Raw genomic sequence first — 16692 nt, 5'->3', positions numbered from 1 at the left:
GCGGGACCAGATGGCCAGGTACTCCGTACACGAATTGCACGTGAACATGCTGTCCGAGCAAATCGTGTAGGGGGTGGGGAAGATTTCGGGGTGTGTAACAACGTACACCACCGTGGACAGTTCAGCTTGCTGGGCGCTCATGGTGCTGGGGAGCTTAATCACGAGGGCAATGTTTGCCACTGGGTCGTAAACTCCACACCCCGTGAGACGCTCGCCAGCAGATACCGTGCTGGAACAGTCTACGTAGATTTCGCGGCCTGTGGGATGTATCCCGGCCCGTAAACCTATGTTTACTTCCCAAACCCCTTCAATGGAACACCGGTGGTCTGTTCCAGGATATACCATGTTGGCTTCGAGCTTTGGCTCACAGAGACCCTTCACCTTCAGATCCATCTGTGAGAGGAGCTAGGTCCAGCGGGCAATGCGGGTACTGCTCACTGTCCCATCCTTGATCCTCCCATCCAGAAGCATCTGGGTGGGTGTGTGATGGGTGAGGAGGGTGATGGGAGAGGTGCCTGTGAAGATCAGTGATCTTTTCACAGCCCAATGTGTGGCCAAAAGATGCCGCTCACACTTGGAATAGCTCTTTTCCACATCTGTGAGTATCCTGGATGAGTAGTCCACCAGCCAGACCCGGCCGTGCCGCTCTTGAAGCAGCACAGCACTCAGGCTGCCCCGTTGGCTGCTACCTCCAGGAAAAACTCTTTCCCCCCATCTATAGCCCCTAGAGCTGGCGTGGTCTGCAAGTCTTTCTTCAGCCTGACAAATGCTGCCTGGCAACCCTCATCCCAAAGCCACTCCACTCCCTTGTGTAGGAGTCAGAGCAGAGGGGCTGCGGTGGCTGCATAGTCCTCAATAAAGTCTCTACAGTACCCGCTTAGCCCTAGAAACGACCTCACACCCGTTACTGTGTTAGGGACCGATAGTTCTTGTACCGCCTCCCTCCTAGCCTTATCTATGGCCCTTTCTCCAGCGCGCACGATCAGGCCGAGGAATTTCACCTCCTGCTGGCCGTTCTGCGCTTTCTTGGGGTTCACTTTGAAACCCTTCTGCCCTAGCAGCTCCAGCATTTCGGCCAATAGCGGGCCATGCTCCTCTTCTGAATCAGTGAACAGGAGCAGGTCATCCGCATATTGAACCAACTGTCTGGGCTGGCTAAAATCCTTCAAACTGTTGGCCATGCACTGATGGAAAATGCTGGGGCTGCTGTGGAAGCCCTGCGGCAAGCAGTTCCACATGTACTGTTGCCCTTTAAACGTAAAGGCAAACTTGTACTGATCCTCCCTCCTCAAAGGGATGGATCAAAACCTGTTGGAAATATCCAGCACCGTGAAAGTGGTCGCAGACGCTGGAATACTTCCTATGAGGTCGGCAACTGCTGCTACTGTGGATGCTGTTAGATCCGTGATTCTGAGAGTATGATGTTTTTCAATAACCACACGGATGCTGTAACTTAACAATCAACAGGTATTTACTGGGGTAGAGTAGTCTCAAGACTGGGGTACAGAGGCATGCTCCAGGCTTATATACAGGTATGGTCACTGCCGGTACTACAGTATACAGGAGCTGTAAAAGTAGTTCCCTCTTAAAGGTACATACACTACAATTCCTCCCCTTTTAGATTAGTAGTACCCATAATATTCAAATAACAATTAACACTTTAACATGTACATTAAACAACAATAGTCCATTTATAGATTCAGTCTTTGGGGCGGCTTCCTGATCCTTTCGGGATAGCGCCTTTTCTGAGGTTCTTGTTCTTGGTGCGGAGGCGATTCTGACCCCTTTTCATCGGTTAGTTCATCGGGTTCCACTGCTACTGGTTCGGAGGTAGATGCTACCGGTGTGTCGGGTTCATTCCCAGGTACGCAAGACATGGGGTTGACTCGTTCCTGTGACGCTAAGATCTGATCAACGTAGCGTCTCACAATGTTCTCCCCGACATCCACTGTGTACATTAATGGCCCCTGCCGTGTGCATATCGTTCCGGGTTGCCATTTCTCTGTTCGGTAGTCATGGGCCAAGGCTGGTTGTCCTACATTGAAGCTCCTTGTCGGCTTCTCATTGATGTGCTGGAATTGTTTATCCTCAACATTTCTTCACACATTTGGTCTAAGCAAGTCCAGACGAGATCGCAACCTTCGGTTAAAGAACATCATGGCCGGGGTCTGGTTGGTAACTGCATGTGTCGCGTTTCGGTAGGCTAATAAGAAATTGTCCACCTTATGCTGTAGTGGAATTTCATCATTGCACATGGCCTTTATCGCCTTCTTAAAGGTTTGTACAAACCTCTCAGCCAATACATTTGTGGCTGGATGATACGGGGTGGATGTGTAATGCCTTACCCCATTCCTTCTCATAAATTTTTAAAACTCTTCGGACACAAACTGTGGTCCATTATCAGAGCAAATCTGCTCTGGCAAGCTGTTTCTGGCAAATATGGTCCATAGGACTGCAATCGTTTTCTCTGTAGTGGTTGAGGACATTTTTATCACCTCAGGCCACTTCGAATGAGCATCCACTGCTATTAAGAACATTGAGTCCATGAATGGACCAGCAAAATCAATATGCACCCGTTGCCATGGAGAGGAGGGCCATTCCCATGGGTGTAGAGGGGCATGTGGTGGTGCATTTTGGACCTTCTGGCATCCTGAGCAGCTCTTGGTTAGGTCTTCGAGTTGTTGATCGATTCCCGGCCACCACACATAAGCCCTAGCAAGGCTTTTCATTTTCACTCCCCCCATATGACCTTCATGTAGCTCATTTAGCACTCTCTCCCTTAACTTGGGTAGAATCACCACTCTGGATCCACACATCACTGTCCCCTGGCATACTGACAGCTGTTCTCTTCTGGATGAGAATGCTGGCAACAGTGAGTCGCCATGTGTTGGCCATCCCCTCACCGTCAAATCATATACCCGAGACAGCGTCGGATCATTGCGGGTCTCCTTCTCTATATCCGCGTTTGTTACTGGCAATCGTTCAATTATTGACGAATAAAATATCTTGGTAGGGTCCACTGCTGGTGCTTCCTCCACAGTAGGCAGTGGCAGGCGCGATAGCCCATCAGCGTTTCCATGCTGTTTCGTGCCTTTATATTCTATTTCATATTGATTCGCCACTAGAAACAGGGACCATCTTTGTAACCGTTGTGCAGTCATCACTGGAACGCCCTTCTTAGGATTAAAGATGGAGACAAGTGGTTGGTGGTCAGTCAGCAAGGTGAACTTCTGCCCATGCAGATAGTGGTTGAATTTTATTACTCCCCATACTAGGCTGAGGGCCTCCCTGTCAATCTGGGCGTAGTTGCGCTCGGCTGAAGTTAGTGACCGAGACGCAAAGGCTACTGGCCTCTCCAACCCGTCTGGGAATTTGTGCGACAGCACCGCTCCAATACCATAGGGTGATGCATCACATGCCAAACGAATTGGTAGTGCTGGGTTGAAATGGGCCAACACCTCTTTAGATGTGATCAATTCTTTACACTTCTGGAAAGCTCATCTACGTTCGTCATTCCACTTCCATGGTACCCCTGTTTGCAGTACGGTGTTCAGTGGGTGTAGTACCATGGACAAATTTGGTAAGAACTTATGGTAGTAGTTTACCAGCCCGAGGAACGACCTCAGTTGTGACACATTTTCCGGGGCTGGAGCCTTGACTGCTGCCTCAATCTTTTCAGGGGACTTATGTAACCCCTCTTCATCGATGACGTGGCCACAATACGAGATCTGCTTCTGGAAAAACTCTTACTTGTGGCGATTAGCTCGTAGCCCATATTCCTTTAATCTGGTGAGCACCTTCTCCAAGTTGGCGAGGTGATCACTGTCATTTTCGCCCGTGACCAGGATGTCGTCCAAATAACACTGGGTCCCTGGAATCCCTTGCAGGACTTGATCCATTGCCCTTTGCCAAATAGCCGGAGCCGATGCTACCCCGAACACCAGCCGGTTGTATTGATAGAGACCTTTATGAGTGTTAATCGTAAGGTATTGTTTCGAGGCTTCTTCTACCTCCATTTGCAAGTACGCCTGGGCTAGATCAATTTTGCTGAAGCGTTTACCTCCAGATAGTGAGGCGAAAATATCCTCAATTCATGGAAGCGGATATTGTACCGTGTGAAGGACTGGGTTCACTGTCACCTTAAAATCCCCACAGATGCGGACCTTCTTCAGTTCCCCAGGCGTATTACTCAACGACCTCTTCATTACAGGAACGATGGGTGTAGCCCACTCGCTCCAGTCTACTTTGGACAGTACTCTTGAACGTTCCAACCCTTCCAGCTCTGCTTCGACAGCTGGTCTGATCGCATAAGGCACTGGTCTGGCCTTAAGAAACTTTGGGCTTGCATTTTCCTCTATTTTAATCATTGCTGTTATGCCTTTTAGTGTTCCGAGTCCCTCCTGGAACACTTCTTTTGCGTCAGTTAGCATTTTTGACAGTCGTCCAGGTGTGACGTCGCCATCCTTTTTGGCCTGAACCTTCAGTGCATGTATGGAATGCCAATCTAATTGTATCTTCCGGATCCATTCACATCCTAGCAGTGGTGGTCCTCCATCTGGCATTACATATATGTCCATTTTAGGTATTTCCTGGCCTTTATATATCACTTTCACCCTTATTTTTCCTTTGGGGTAGACTTTTTGCCCCGTGTACGTCTTCAAGACAATCTCTGTAGCTTTCAAGGGTATATGTGAAAATAGCCGCTTGTCGTCCCTTTGGTTTATGACTGTTAGGGCTGATCCTGTGTCCAATTCCATTTTCACTTGGACTCCGTCTATCTTGAGTGTAACCCAGATAGTCTGGTGATCCTCCATTTTGGTTACCTTATGTAGTTTCAGACAACCCAGCTCCTTGATTCCGGAGTCTGTGTCACTTTTCTGTTCGTCTGAACTACTGTCCATCACCTTGTGTACCTTTTTGTACTTCTCCTGTGGAGATTTCTTACTGTTGGTTTTCTTCCCAGACCTGCAGACTCTTGCTATGGTCCTGCTTTTCCACACTGTCTGCACACTTGGTCCTTGAACCAACAATCCTGCTGGTCATGTGTTGTTCTGCTGCAGCGATAGCACTTCCCTGTTCCATAGGACATTTCATTGGTGCCATATTCTTGCGGTCTCCGTTGTATCTCTGCAGCGCCCCTTGCGGCTGCTTCGTGTGATACTGCCATACTGAAAGCCTTGTCCAGCGTAAGATCCTTTTCTGATAGAAGCCGTTTCTGGGTTCCTTCACTTTGCAGCCCACACACAAACCTGTCCCTTAAAGTATCTGTTAGTCCCGCTCCAAACTGGCAGTGTTTCGATAGCTTGCGCAGTTCCGTTATGTACTCAGCATTGCTTTCGTCTCTGTGTTGATTCCTTTTATGGAACTTAAATCGTTCTGCTATCAGCAGCGGTGTGGGGTTAAAGTGGTCCTGTAGGATTACTACTATGCTTTCGAAATTCTTGTTCACAGGCTTCTCTGGGGTTATTAGATTTCACAGTAACCCATAAGTTTTTGCACCCATGGAATTTAACAAAACCAGTGCTTTCCTGGCATCTGGCACTTCATTCGCCCTGCAGTACACCTCAATACATTTCACATATGTCGCCCAATCTTCGACTTCATTGTCGAACGTAGAGATACTGCCACTCTTCTGCATCCCTGGGTGTGATTTAACTGTCAAAAATGGCATCTCCCACGCTTCCCTTTCTTCTCTGCTGGCACAAAATGGCGTCTCCCGTGCTTTCCTTCCTTCCCGCGCGCGCCCTTCTTCTCTGCTGCGGCTTCTAAAAATGGCATCTCTCGCGCTCTTCCTTCTTCTCCGTGGCTCAATGGCATCTCCCGTGCTCTCCCTTCTTCTCCCCGTGGACACTGTTCAGCCCTTGAGCCCGGGCTGTGTTCTGCGCGTTCTTTTTTTTTTTTGTGCGCCTTTCCCGTTTCCGCCGCTCGGTCCTGAACCCGGCTGTTGCTTTACACTCTCTTTCTCCATTTTGTTTTTCCTCAACGCTGCTCGGTTTTCAACCCCCGGCTGCGCCCTTTGCGCTTCACCCTCTGTCTTACCCTGTCGACGCTGCTCGGCTTTCTCTCCGCCGTCGGTCGGCTCCAGCCGCCGCTGTCCGGGAAGGGTCTGCACTGTACCTGTCGTCAGTCTATTGCTGATCGTCGTGGCTTCATGGTGCAGAGGGTCCCCTTCCGTTACTTTCCTGGTATTACTACTACTTCTCCATTCTCCATTCTTTAATCTAGCTGCCCCCATCACATCTACTGGCCTGATAATTGACTTGTTTTGTTATTAATACATCTTAATGGGCCTGTCCAGCCTCGATGGCTTCCTTAAGCTGTTCCCGATTATTTATGCAAACTGCTTGATGGCCTTAAGTATAGGCCTAACTGGGTTTTGATCTGTCTCTGATCTGGCCTAATATATATTCAAAGTCCTGTCTGGTTTTCAAAATATAAAAGGGCTCTCTTCACAGAAACTGCAGCTTTGGTTTCGATTTCTCCACAAGCTGCCTGTGCCGCAGAGTCCAAGCTTTTAAAATCTTACAGGCTTTCGGCCACGAAGCGCGGTCGCCATCTTGGGTACCCTTTTTAAAATGTCCACGCAGGGTCCCTTTTATTAATAATAACCTTTAGGGAAATGTAGAAATTTTGCGAATCTTACACATCTCTTTTCAACCCTAGGATGTAGACCATCAGATCCAGGGGATGTGTCGGCTTTCAGTCCCATTAATTTTTTAAGTGCTTACTCTCTACTGATATTAATTACAGTGGGCCTGAATTTGCAGTCAGAGGTGTACCTCCGGAGTACCCCTCCGACCGGATCAAAAAATCCGCACCTACCTACTGTCTCCTGGGCTTTGGAGACTTCAGGTCCTGGGCCTGCAGGCGTGCGACTGTGTAAAGGCCCACGGATCCCAGGGCCATAGGCGGTTCGGAAGCGCCCCTGGAATCACATTGGCCAGGTCCTCCTATCAGAAAGGAGGATTCCTCATATGCTTGTGGGGATTCCAGTTACGAACAGAATCCCCATAAGCATGAACCCAATCCCCAAATAATTAAATAATTGACCCAACTGGAATAAAAATAATTGTTCCCATTTTCAAATTTAATTAAAAGTTCCTTTAATGTAGCATTTACAATAAGAAGTTTATATTTTGAAAAATAATTTTAAACATTTTTATCTGGGCCCAAATTTACATGAACTAATTTTAAATGTTTGTGTATGATTTTTTGTTTTTAAATTGTTAATTTAACATTTATATTAACCCTTACACTGGTGAAAGCAGGTCCTACGCCTGCTTTTACCAGACGTAAGGGTTTCGTGTGCATTTGCTGGGCAGTAGTTGGATTTTTGGGTCCGTGCGGGCGATCTGTCAAGGCGAACCATGACAGATCGCAAATTCAGGGTTTTCGCTCATGCGCAGTGCATGCGGAAACCCAGAACTTGCGGGGCCTGTTACAAAGTTTACAACGACGTATGCTGTGTCTGCGTACAGGTTGCCAAATATTCAAAATGGATTTTGAATGTTTGTAATGGCTGAAACAATATTTCCTCCCATATACAGCTGCTTACCTTTAAGTGTGCGCATTCCTTTAAATTTGAAATGTTGGCCAGATTTTGCACATTCCCATTTCAGCTCACTGCCATCGAAAGTCCAGAGCTGTGCTGGAAGCTTGTGTTATGTATTCAAAGAAACTGACAAACTGTATAATGGGCACAGTTACCTCAGTGCTCTGTGAGCTAACTTGGGTCAGCCAGCCATTCCCACACAGATTTCGCAAAATCAGATCGCAGATCTAAACCGTCAACTGGTGGTTAATAAACTAGGTGCAAAAGATTGAATGTGTTTCTTCCCCTTGCATTGATATCTATTAACTTGCTGAGCACAAAATTTACTAAATAAATAAATTGAAAATAAAAGACAAAGATAAAAGCATGAATTGCCTCAGCAATCTTTGCAAATATTATACGTCTTCTATAAAGTTCTTCTCAGTTATATCCAGTTGATTCAATGGAGGAGAACATTTCTTCATCCAAAGCTGCCTGTAGAATTCTCAAAACACAGAGTTAATTTTAGGAGGTCACAATGAATCTTTCCTTAATCTGTCTCAGAGTGAAGCGATTGCATTCCTCGTTCCTTCCTTTCTGATCTGGTGAGCAAGCAACACCCCTGGTTTTGTTCGCTTGTTCAAAGAATTTCAATCACGTGCGCACAACTGGGCCGACATTTCCAAATTCAGATTAAGAATGATTTTGTTCTCGTGTCTTAATTTCCCTTTGGAGTTGAACTGTCTTTTTGCATTTTTAGTTCTTTTTCTTATGGAAAGTTTTGTAGTACTTGGGGTGCTCAAAACTGCATTGACGTCCCCAGTCTAGATGGATTCAAGAGATAATTAGATGTGCTTCGGTAGCGGCAAGGGATTAAGGGTTGCAGTGAGAAGGTAGGTGAAGATGCCAATTCTGAGAAAGGGTCCATACCCGAAACATCTTGTTTGTTTGCTCCACAAATGCTGCCTGGCCTGCTGAGTGCTTCCAGTGTTTTCTGTTTTTGTTCCACTGGAGATCAATACATGATACATGGTAGAACTCTCCTGTCATTATAAAATAGCATACCTCTGACTCACCAATGAACAATGCCACAGGAGATCTTTGAGTACATTAGTAATTTCTTTTGAATGCTGTACTGTGGAAATTGGACCCAGTTGGTAGCACTTTCACCTCTATCTCATGCCAGAACTTAAACATGTAAAACAAGGCTGACACTCTAGGGTTGCATTGAGGGAGAGCAGCACTAATGAAGGAGCCATCCTTCAGATGAAGGCCCCAGTGCTTGAAATTGCTGCTAAATTAATACAAGTCTTTCTATTTAAAGAAAGAATTCAATAAATAACTATATTACTTACCATTTAGATATATATAGATTTTAAATATATCCAGATGCTGTAAATGATTTTTACATGCTCTACCTCGGATGCTTAAGCTATTTATGTCTGGTTTAGATATGTTCAAGTTTAATGTGTACATTTTGTCTGCTTTTGTATCTCCTATGTGCAACAATGTTGAGACAGGTTCAATTTGAGTATGTGTTGGACCTTGTATATTTGTCACAGCTAGACAGTTATTCTGGTGGTACGCAGTAGGAAAATTCAATGGTATATGGCATGCCAGCCAGAAAAATCATTGGCACAATGCCAACTTATGGGATAGCATTTATTTTTTGATAATTGTACTTTTGGCAGAGTGTAGCTTGTCTGCAAAGAATTAGAATGCACACACTGGCTGGCATACTTGGTCATTTATTTAGCAGGCTTTCTCTGGAAGAAAATGAGCCACTTGCATGCATATTGGCTGGAAGCCGATTGCAGGCTGGTGATGAGCTGGTCTTGCATCTTGAGGCACTGACCTCTAAGACCCATGCATTCATCTGTGTTTGATAGTGGCTTGGCATTACTACACCGCAGTCATTAACGAAGTGTCATTGTAGGTCATGGTCAATATAACATCACACTCAATAAATGCCAATTTAATTACTATTATCGTGTCTGTGTATTGCTGGGAACTGGGGTGGAAAGCATACATCTGAGATACGAGCAATATGGTGCTACTGTGGGTTCAAACTCATAACTGTCACCAAGTGTGAAATAATTCAGTTGTGGGGATGAGATCCTACTCATCCATTATGTAGAGGGCATTGTAACTGTGGATGTGATTAATATCAACAATGGAAACATTCCTGGAGTTTTCAGAAACCAATTATGAAACTGTATAAAAATACAATTTTGGTAACAAAGAAAAGCTGAAAAAAATGTCTGACTTAGTTTTGTGAGCACTATATATTATTTTTATTCCTCAAATAACAATTGTCTTTCCCATCAGCTTTCGCGTGGAAGAGTGACAGCCTGCTAATATTTGAGGATGATAATTTAGTGCACAACTTGGGAAATTATCATTTATTCTCAGAATGAAATGAAACTTTCAGCTCTTTCATTTTTCTTTCTTTTTAAAATGCCATTAAAAGCAAACTGCCTGCAAGCGCAGAACATAAGAATGTAAGAGATAGGAGCAGGATTAGGCCATACGGCCCCTCGAGCACTACAATAAAACGTTAGGGGAGGAAAACGTTAGTGGGTGTGATATATAGGCCTCCAAATAGTAATATGGAGGTGAGGGAAGGCATAAAAAGGGAAATTAGAGAAGCGTGCGATAAGAGCACAGCTGTCATCATGGGTGACTTTAATTTACATATTGATTGGACTACCCAAATTAGTAAAAATTCTGAGGAGGAGGAATTCCTGGAATGTTTTCGGGACGGTTATCTGGACCAATATGTCGAGGAGCCGACTCGAGATCAGGCCATTTTAGACTGGGTATTGTGCAATGAGAAGGGACTTATCAGCAATCTTCTTGTACGAGGCCCCTTGGGTCAGAGCGATCATAATATGATCGAGCTCTCAGTCGAGATGGAGAGTGAGGAAATTGAATCAGAGACTAAGGTCCAGAACTTAAATAAAGGGAATTACGAGGGTATGAGACGGGAATTGGGTAAGATTGATTGGGTGGTGTTTCTGGGGGGATTGACAGTGGATAGACAATGGCAAGCATTCAAAGATAGAATGGAAGAATTCCAGAACATGTTTATACCGGTTTGGCATAAAAATAAACCTAAAAAGGTGACTCAACCGTGGATAACGAGGGAAATTAGGGACAGCATAAAATCAAAAAAAAGGGCATATCAACTGGCAAAAAAAAGCACCAGACCGGAAGATTGGGGGCAGTACAGGATACAGCAAAAGAGGACAAAGGGATTAATCAGGAAGGGGAAAATAGAATACGAAAGTAAACTTGCAGCAAACATAAAGACAGACTGCAAAAGCTTTTATCGGTATATCAGGAGGAAAAGACTGGTAAAATCCCAAGTCGGTCCCTTGCAGGGAGAATATATAATGGAGAATAAGGAAATGGCAGACCAATTAAACTCATACTTTGGTTCTGTATTCACAAAGGAGGACACAAATAACCTCCCAGGAATATCGGCAAACATAGGGACTAATGAGAGGGAGGAGCTGACAGAAATTAGTATCTCTAGGGAAATGGTGTTGGGTAAGTTGAGGGGACTGAAGGCCGACAAATCCCCGGGGCCTGATAAACTACATCCTAGGGTACTTAAGGAGGTGGCCCTGGAGATAGCAGATGCTCTAAGGATCATCTTCCGGAACTCCATTGACTCGGGAACAGTACCCGTGGATTGGAGGGTAGCTAATGTTACCCCAATATTTAAAAAGGGGGGTAGAGAGAAAGCAGGGAATTATAGACCAGTAAGCCTTACATCGGTTGTGGGCAAAATGCTAGAGTCCATTATTAAGGATAAAATAGCGGAGCACTTGACAAATGGGGAAAGGATCGGACAGAGTCAACATGGATTTACAAAGGGTAAATCGTGTTTGACTAATCTGCTGGAATTTTTTGAGGAAGTAACTGGTAAAATAGATGGGGGAGAGCCAGTGGATGTGGTGTACCTTGACTTCCAGAAAGCCTTCGATAAGGTTCCACACAAAAGATTATCATGCAAAATTAAGGCTCATGGGATTGGGGGCAAAGTATTAACGTGGATAGAGAACTGGCTGGCGGATAGAAAACAGAGAGTTGGAATAAACGGCTCGTTTTCGGAGTGGCAGGCAGTGACCAGCGGGGTGCCGCAAGGATCTGTCCTGGGACCCCAGCTGTTCACAATATATATAAATGATCTGGATCAGGGAATTGGATGCAATATTTCCAAATTCGCTGACGACACTAAACTAGGAGGAGGGGTGGGCTCTGATGAGGATGTCAGGAGGCTACAGTGCGATTTGGACAGGTTGGGGGAATGGGCGGATACGTGGCAGATGCACTATAATGTGGATAAATGCGAGGTTATCCACTTTGGGGGTAAAAACAAGAGGGTAGATTATTATCTAAATGGCAATAGATTGGGAGATGGGGAAGTGCAGAGGGACCTGTGTGTTCTTGTGCACCAGTCACTGAAGGAGAGCATGCAGGTGCAACAGGCGATTAAGAAGGCAAATGGTATGTTGGCCTTCATATCAAGGGGGTTCGAGTATAGGAATAGGGATACCTTACTACAGCTGTACAAGGTGCTGGTGAGACCGCATCTGGAGTATTGTGTACAGTTTTGGTCGCCCCATCTGCGGAAGGATGTTCTTGCCATGGAAAGAGTGCAACGGCGATTCACCAGGCTGATACCTGGAATGGCGGGAATGACCTACGAAGAGAGATTAAATAGTTTGGGCTTGTACTCACTGGAGTTTAGAAGATTGAGAGGGGATCTCATCGAAACATATAAAATTATGGCAGGCCTGGACAGGCTGAATTCAGAGAGAATGTTTCCAATGGCCGGGGAGCACAGAACCAGGGGCCACAGTCTAAAAATAGCGGGCAAATCATTTAAAACAGAGATGAGGAAGAATTTCTTCACTCAAAGAGTGGTGAGCCTGTGGAATTCCCTGCCACAGAGGGCTGTGAAGGCTAATTCAATAAATATTTTCAAGAGAGAATTGGATATATTTCTGAAGGCTAAGGGGATTAAGGGTTACGGAGAAAAGGCGGGGACGGGGTACTGAACTGGTAAGATCAGCTATGATCTCAGACGAAGATCAGCCATGATCTCATTGAATGGCGGAGCAGGCTCGAAGGGCCGAATGGCCTACTCCTGTTCCTATCTCTCTATGTTTCTCTAATAAGATCATGGCTCATCGTCTATCTCAACTCCACTTTCCCGCCCTATCCCCATATCCCTTGGTTCCCTTAGTGTCCAAAACAAGATGAACAGCAGCGTTTTCTATACAATATTTTGCACGTATTTTTATCCCCAAATTTTTATATTACCTTATGACAACAATATAACAAGCTTTATGCAGGATCACAATGCTCCTTAAAATAATGGGGTCATCATATCTGTTGATGTCTTTATGTGGAAAAGTGTTTACAGTGAAGCATCTGCACTAAGAATTCAAATCAATTGGCAAAAACTATTAGAAGAGGGTTGCATTAGAGCGACAATGTTTCCACATGAAAGTGTTTACTTTTAGAAAATTGGTGTGGAAGTGGATACGTGTAAAACGGGCGCAAAGCATAGCAATTTAGTAGTGTAATGGCCTGCGCCCAATTGACGCAGGTGTTGGTCCCACTGCCAAATTCATGTGGCCCATTTTTTAGGCGTCCCAAGCAGACACCTAAAACAGGCATTAGGTCCCGTCAATATGTAAGTTAGGGGCCATCGCCTATTGAAGAGCCCCTTTGAGAAATTAGTCCACGATGACTGGGGCAGGTGTTGGGGCAGAATTCTGTGGATCCAGAAGGAGCAGGAGTATCCTGGTGATCACCCGATCCAACACCCCCCACCCCCTTCTGGAGCAGTCCCCGCACTTCAAAGTAATACACAATAAATGAAGCATTTGAGATTTTCCAAGAGATATAACAACATGCTATATAGCATAGTTCTACATAGCTCTACTTCGTTTTTACAGCACAGAAACAGGTCATTCGGCCCAACTGGTCCATGCCAGTGTTTATGCTCCACATCAGCCTCCTCCCACCCTTCTTCATCTAAACCCATCAACATGTCCTTCTATCCCTTTTTGCCTCATGTGTTTCTCTAGCGTCTCCTTAAATACAGCTATGCTAGTCACCTCAACCATTCCCTGTGGTAGCGAGTTCCACATTCTAACCACTCTCTGAGTAAAGAAGTTTCTCCTGAATTGCCTATTGGATTTATTAGTGACTATCTTATCTTCATGGCCCCTAGTTCTGGTGTCACTCGCAAGTGGAAACACCTTCTCTACCTCTACCCTGTCAAACTCTTTCATAATCTTAAAGACCTCTATCAGGTCACCCCTCAGTCTTCTCTTTTTAGAGAAAAGTGCCTCAGCCTTAAAAGCAAGTTCTTTCTTTTGGTTGGATCACACAGCCAGAGACAACTGCAACAAGATCAGACACCTCACAAAATAATCCCTAGTGCTTGCTGTTTGGAGCACAGACAGCTGGAGAACTGATACTAGAATGTTAATTCACAACAGACTTTCGATGGTTGAATGCATGTCCCACTGACTGTATTTACAAGTGACAGTTAATTCTGTTTGTATATTTCTGCATACAAGGTACTGATTTCTGGATGATGATACTGCCGTGAAGAGAGTTTCATAGGTAGGCAGAGTGGTGTCTGAAACTGACAACCTGCATGGACTGCATATATTCATATAGAATATTAGCATGCAGTAGCTTTAGTCAGGACAAACAGAGAGGTCGAGCTTAACTATTGTAAAAGCTTGCAGTGTCAGTCCAGAACTGAGAATCTAAACATAGTTCTTCAATACTGGAGATTGTGGACTCTGACATAGAATAGGCCACCATTATCGATCCCATCACTGAGTATATACAAGTATTTCTTTTTTTTGTAATTCATGGGAAGTGGCCCATCCCTAATTGCCCTTGAGAAAGTGCTGGTGAGCACCCTTCTTGAACCACTGCAGTCCATGTGATGAAGGTGACTTTGTCATCGCAGCTTTGGTGGAACTGAGTGGCTTGCTGGGCCATTTCAGAGGGCAGTTAAGAGTCAACCACATTGCTGTGGGTCTGGAGTCACATATAGGCCAGAGCGGGTGAGGATGGCAGATTTCCTTCCCTAAAGGACATTAGTGAACCAGAATGGTTTTTACGACAATCCAGGAGTTACATGGTCACCATTACTGATACTGTGGCAGAGCCACCAAGGGACTCTTATATGGATGTACATAATTGCCTTTAACAGAGTGAATTGGTACCTGTATTTGTTTGCTGTATGTGAATAACGCGGTCCCTTTAAGATGTAGACTGAACACGATGACGTCATCACGCAGGTCACGTGATGTTCCCAACGGCGGGAAACGTGTCAGCGGGGAATCTTCCAGAATCATTCCTCGTGGAGTCAGCCTTAAGCAAACACCTGTTGTTTAGTTCTCTTGCGTTTTAACTGTTACTTCCACCAGTTTGTATTAAACATTGTTTAATTACCAGAGTTGCCTGGTCTCAGTACTTAAGATAGGAATTTGGCAATTCCTACAGTGGTGACCCCGAATCTTCGTGGATGATCTTTACGGAGGAAGTGAGACGCAGTGACACGATGGATGCGAACGCAGTGGCTTTGAAGCTCCCACAGTTTTGGGAACTATTAAATCCGTGTGTTAATGGAGACACGGAATGCAGGAGTTGGTTTAACAAGTCTTTACTGAACGGAGACACTCTGGAAACTGAAACTACAGAAGGCTGCTAGCGCCTTTTATACAGGGGTGGTCACTGCCGGTACTCAGAATCACAGAAACCCCACAGTGCAGATAGAGGCCATTTCGGCCCATCGAGCCTGCACCGACACATATCCCACCCGATCCACATAACCCCTACACCAACACATATCCCACCCTATCCCCGTAACCCCACGTATTTAACCCCCTAACACTAAGGGTCAATTTATCATGGCCAATCAACCTAACCCGCACATCTTTGGACTGTGGGAGGAAACCGGAGCACCCGGAGAAAACCCACGCAAACACGGGGAGAATGTGCAAACTCCACACAGACAGTCACCCGAGGCCGGATTCGAACCCGGGTCCCTGGCGCTGTGAGGCAACAGTGCTAACCACTATGCCACCGTGCTGCCTGTAGTCTGAGACCAGTTATTCCCTTAAAGGGACATACACAACAATTCCTCCCCTTTTAGATAAACAGTACATAACATTCATTTAACAACTAAATAATAACTAATTACAATTACAATTACAGTTGCTAGATACATTGGTTGAGGTTAAGCAATTATAAGTTCAGTCTTTGAGGAGGCTTCCTGATTCTGTCTGGATAACGCCTCTTTGGGGTATCAGGTTCTTCTGGTAAAGTTGAGTCGGGATCAATGTCGATGTTTGGTTCATCTGCTTCCAATATCACCGATTCTGCGGTAGATGCAATTGGTACGTCGGTTTCATCGCCAGGTATATCAGATCGTGGTGTGGAGTTGACGTTTTCCAGTGACTCTAGAATCTGGTCAGCATGGCGTCTTAGAATGCTCTCTCCAACGTCCACGGTATACATGAGAGGTCCTTGCCGTGTACAGATCGTTCCTGGCTGCCATTTCTCTGTGCGGTAGTCCCGGGCCAAAGCTGGTTGACCTATCTTAAAACTCCTGGTCGGCCTTTCATTCATATTCTGAAACTGCCTGTTCTCCACATCTCTTCTGATGTTTGGCTTAACCAAATCCAAGCGGCATCGTAGTCTTCGATTGAAGAACATCATGGCAGGAGTTTGGTTGCTAACCGCATGTGTCGCATTCCGGTAGGCAAACAAGAAGTTGTCCACCTTGTGTTGTAGGGGTATATCTTCATTACACATTGCCTTGATAGCTTTCTTGAATGTTTGAACAAACCTCTCGGCCAAAACATTAGTGGCTGGATGATATGGGGCGGATGTGTAATGCTTAACACCATTGTTCTTTAAGAACCTCCGGAACTCTTCAGACACAAACTGTGGTCCATTGTCAGAGCAAATCTGCTCAGGCAGCCCATTCCTGGTGAATATGGTTCGTAAGACTGTGATAGTTTTTTCTGTGGTGGTTGAGGACATTTTTATTACCTCTGGCCACTTTGAATGTGCATCCACCGCAATTAAAAACATCGAGTCCATGAAGGGAC

This window comes from Somniosus microcephalus, chromosome 2 (genome assembly GCF_052327205.1).
Source record: "Somniosus microcephalus isolate GS21.2 chromosome 2, FLI_Smic_1.0, whole genome shotgun sequence".
NCBI classification, from domain to species: Eukaryota; Metazoa; Chordata; class Chondrichthyes; order Squaliformes; family Somniosidae; genus Somniosus; species Somniosus microcephalus.
The sequence above is the reverse complement of the archived record's forward strand: the minus strand, read 5'-3'. Positions refer to the sequence as shown.